This window comes from Fukomys damarensis, unplaced genomic scaffold (genome assembly GCF_012274545.1).
Source record: "Fukomys damarensis isolate Sample0158 unplaced genomic scaffold, DMR_v1.0_HiC HiC_scaffold_32, whole genome shotgun sequence".
Lineage (NCBI taxonomy): Eukaryota > Metazoa > Chordata > Mammalia > Rodentia > Bathyergidae > Fukomys > Fukomys damarensis.
The window spans coordinates 3,391,414-3,396,374 of record NW_022900944.1 but is presented as its reverse complement, the minus strand read 5'-3'; positions in this window follow the sequence as shown (position 1 = coordinate 3,396,374).

Below are 4,961 nucleotides of genomic sequence, written 5' to 3'. Positions count from 1 at the left end.
CACTTCGGGGCGGCTGTCGTCTGTCCGGGGGTTTCGTCCTCTGGGAAAGGTGGTGAGAAGGACAAGCTGCCCCTGCAGGGCCCAAAGGCGCTGAGGGAGGATCTCCCGGTATTCACGGGGACTTGATCCAACCTGCCGTCTAAAGCTCCGCGACTCAAGAATTCCGCCACTGGGCTGATGAGTTTCTGCCTCCCACAAAGACACAGAAGGGTACACAGACAGACCGCCGACATAGTGCCTACTGCACCAGCCTGTGCCTGTTTCCTCGACCTTGTCTGCTTGTTGGTGTGTAGGATGTTTGGGCTCAGCTGTCATAAATGTTAAAGACAGGCAAACACAGAAAAACCGCAACCTCGATTTAGGTTTTTTAAAAAAATGTTATCGTGTGGCGGGAGGACGACTACAAAAATTTACAATATTTTGGTAATTGGACCGGGTGCTATGAAATCAACCAATAATGCTGTCACTACAAACAATGCTAGTGCATAAAATGTGTTACTTCAAAAGTGAACCGGTAGTGGATGTGGATGCCAAAATAAAACCTTGAGAGACACGATTAAGCAGCATCTGTGCATGTGTGGCAGTGCAAAGAGGTGCAGCCTAGAAGGACCGGGCCTCTACCTGGAATTTTATCCCCATGCAGGACTTTCCCGGCTGTGTCAGCGGAATCTTACCTGCTGAAAGTTATGCCTTTCCCATGCTGTCACTACAAATGCTCAGGATGTTCAACGTTTCCCAGGGCCTGCATCCTTCAGACTTTTAATCTGTGCATTAAATTTGACTGTATAACTGCAAAATAATAGTTTCCCTTTGGACTTGGTTCAACAGTTCTATAATTCAACAGTTCTATAATAGAATATTGATCTTAGTTGGCCAGCTTTGAAGATAGTCATTATCTTTAAAGCAAATCTGTTTCTAGGTGAGTACATTAGAGTATTCCAATAGTATGAGTGACTTGCTATCCATTTCTTCCCCTTTCAAATAAGCAGGGGTTGTTTTTCCTCCCCGCCCGCTTTCTTGTTCTTGTCTTCCTTCTCTTCATTAGGTGCTGATAAGGAAACTGGGGGTCTGAGGCAGGAAAGGGCCTGGGATCAGAGCCTGAGTAGTGTGGCAGTGTCCCCAAAGAGGACGGGGGTGCACTGGGTGTTAGGACTCATCGAGCACTGTGGGGCTGGATGGGGTCAGCAGCCCAGCCAGGGGGGCCTGTGTGGGGACAGCTGGGTTAGATACACATGCAGGGCTGATGAAAAGAAGTCACTATGTGAAGACGACGAGAACAGGTTTCTCAGTGGAGGAAGCTGTAGTGTTGAATTAAAACAGGAGATGTGATATGAATTATGATTTTCAATGGATGTGAACACATGATTTAGGAATATAGGAGTAAATACGGCCTGTGGGCCTGTATATATTCCTACATGTTTTCTTTTCTCTCTCAGAGACTTACATCAGCAAAAAGTACATTTAATTGCCTGATTTTAGTTTCCAAATACAGTTCTCCACCAAGATGAGCCAAAGTTCTTGGAAAAATGGGTTGATTATGGGAATGGGACAGAAAAACAGATGATGTACTGGAAACATCCTACTGGGTTGGAAAGATGGAAATGCTCGAAGAATGCTGGAGACTTGTTGAAGGACCACAGAAACCTGCTTGAAGAGCTTCCACTGGCAACATATAGGACAATTCATCACAATACGTAAGTTTAGTGAGAGATTACCTACCATTGAAACATAAAGAAATTCATCCTTAAGCATAGAAACATCCTTATGAATGCCCAGAAGAGCTGATAAACACTTTGTTACCACACAGATACCTATTACAGATGAAAGACTGACCGTATCATTGAAGTGTATGGAAAACATCAACTTAATCGAGCAAAGCTAACTTACCAGAAATGAGACGAAATAAGTTGAATTTCTTAGATGTTGAGAACACAGCATTGCTTCTCAGATATACCTGTTAAGGATGTCTGTCCTGAATCCAATCAAGAGAAAATATCCATCCATTCTAAACTGAGACAGATTCTAGAAAATAACAACTTTGGTGTTCTTTAAATGTGCCAGGATTATGAGGCAAAAAAAATCGCAAAAAAAAATGTTCCTGGCTATAACTGGATCCTTTTATAATAAAGAATATCATTGGAACAATTGACAAAACTTGACTGCTATCTGATTTTGATGATTACATTGATTGTATAAGCGAATGTGTCCCTTTTTTAGGGAATACTCACTCATGTACAATGGGACAGCTTACTCTAATAAGTTTGCAGAAAGGTTCTTGGTACTGCATTTGTAACTTTTCTGAAAGGTTCACATTATTTCAAGATAAAAAGTAAATGAATGAGCTAAGTGTGGTGGCGCACGCCTATAATCCCAGCACTTGAGAGGCTGAGGCAAGAAGACCACGACAAGTACGAGGCCAGCCTGGGCTACATAGTGAGTTCGGGACCAGCCTGAGTGACATAGCAAGACCCTGTCTCAAAAAAAAAAAAAAAAAAAAAAAAAGAAAAGTAAGTGAACTAACAAAATGTATGTAATTTGCTCTACACATTTGGAGATATTAATTCAAGTCATCCAATCATTATATGCAGTGTGTTGACACCTGTGGTTACTGCTGCTGAACCCTTAAGTGAAATTTTGCTCTGCCCAGTGACAGCAAAATATGTATACAGTTAGCTTATGAATTCTTAGGTTTTAATGAATATTCAAAAATTTTAAACCCTCAATATTGTCCAAGGGCTGAAAACATTGAATATTAGTGTGAAATGCAGGCATGATAAACTTCTTTCTGATCTCACAGTATCAATATTTGTTTTCTATTGTTGCATGCATATAGCATTTCTAAATATTTCTTATAAATATTATTAATAAAATGGATATGTGGCACATAATTTATAAGTAGCAATAAAATATTTCTTTCTCTTCATTGTAAAATCCCTATAGCCAATCAATTGTCACCGTCACTGATTTCATTGATCTTTGCCATTCTGCTATCCATTACTAATTGATGGCTGCAACTGATGAATGAGGGCTATTTCCATATGAATGTTGGTTGATATTTTTCACTTGTTGAAAGACAAAATAAAATGAATATGACTATGTATGTCTGAATTAACCTGGGAATCGATGATACCAAGCAACTTTGCTGAATAGGATGGTGACTGTCACCTCCTAGAAGAAAATGGGCTCCATCTTTTGCACTCTCCATTAGGAAATGGCTGTAGACTTTAACACACTTTAAGGTCCATCCCCTGCATTATCTCTACCATGTTTTTCAGCATACTGCAAAATAAAACAAGTAAGCTCAAACCTGTAGCATTTGCCGATTTTCATTGGTGTAAATACTCATGTCGCTCAATCAATGAACATTTTTCCATCCTTCATTTTAATCTACATAGTTGAGCACATTCTTTTCAAAGCTTTCTTTTGACTTGGGGACCACACATTCTTTGCTACGTCTCCCTATTTCTCAGGCTATCCCTTCATAGTTGCTCTTTAGGAGACTTACCTTCTGACAGTTTGGTACCGTGCTCTCATTCGCTCTTATTCTACATACCCCATCCGTATGCCCATCAACACCAATTTTTAAGAATCTTTAGCCTGGTCCCTTTTCATTGTTTGTTATTGCTCTGCAAATAAGCACAAAAATCAATAACCACCATGAATCTGGGGGGCCAAGGAATGTTTCTCTGAGAAAGCAAGAGCTATAAGTTGAATAGGAGGTAGGTAGTAGAGGGAGAACAGGCACACAGCAATTAGAACAACAGTAGCAGCAACATCAAGAACAGCAGTAAAGAATCCTGTAACAGGTTCTGAAAGGTCCTGCTTTATCTCATTCCTGTTCCTCCTCTGTTTTCCCTCAGCCACTCTCCCCCAGCTCTCCTAAGCTTCGCTAGTCAGTTGGCCTTCCTTGTTTGCTCCTATGTACAAAATACTTCCCCATCTTTCCATTTCAAGTCTTCCCTTTATGTTTGCTTCTTCCTGGTGTACCTGCCTCCTACTCAACTCTCAGAACTTCCTCAGGGAAGCATTCCCTGGTTTCTGGAGAAGGATGGGCACTCTGTTTTGCACTTTTATGGTATTTTATGCTTATTTCATATTGATAACCATTATCAAACAATGATTTGTATGTTGTTTATTTAATGTTTGTCTTTTTTCTATCTCCCTCCATTTCTATCCTATTGAGAGAAAACCGAAATCCGCACACTCTGTGCTGATTCCTGTAACCCCATCTACAGGATTGTTCATCATGTGTCCTTGTTCCTACTCTTTCAGAATCGCTCCCCCCACATACCTGAATAGCCAGCTGCTGCCCAGGAATTTGTGTATATTCTTACCTTGGGCTACCTTTCTCTTCATATAAAACTGATGGCAAAGTGAACCACAAGATCTCTGCTCCACGTTATCCTTTGGAGCCTCCTTAACACAGACTAGTGCAACAGAAGCCACTTCCTCCTTGCAAACATATCAGGCCTTGCTCCATGTCTATGAAGTAGGCCCCAAGCTTTTCTTCTTTTCTTCCTTGGTTAGCTCACCAAAGTAGAGCACTAATGTAATTGTTATGGCTTAAATCTAAAATGCTCCCAAAGACTCATGTGCTAATAGGTGGGGCTTTTGAAAGATGGGCTACTCTCTTCTCTCTCTGCTTCCTGGCTGTCATGGTGTGAGCTGAGCAGACCTGAGCAGCTTCTCTTCTTGCTTTGCCCTTCTGCCTTGCAGTCCTGCCTTGGAGCCAGCTGACTATGGACTGTGACCATGAGGCACAATGAATCTTTCCTTCTTTAATTCACAGGGGGTGGGTAGTGTGTCTTAGCAATGAAGAAAGTGACTAAGACTGTATGTAGCTAAGTAATGTAGGGGTCTGGGACACCTGCTCGTGTAAATTACTTAAGCTTTCTAGATAGCTCAGTCTGATGCAGAATGTACCATTTCTGTAACATGATGATTCACTACTGTGCACTCTC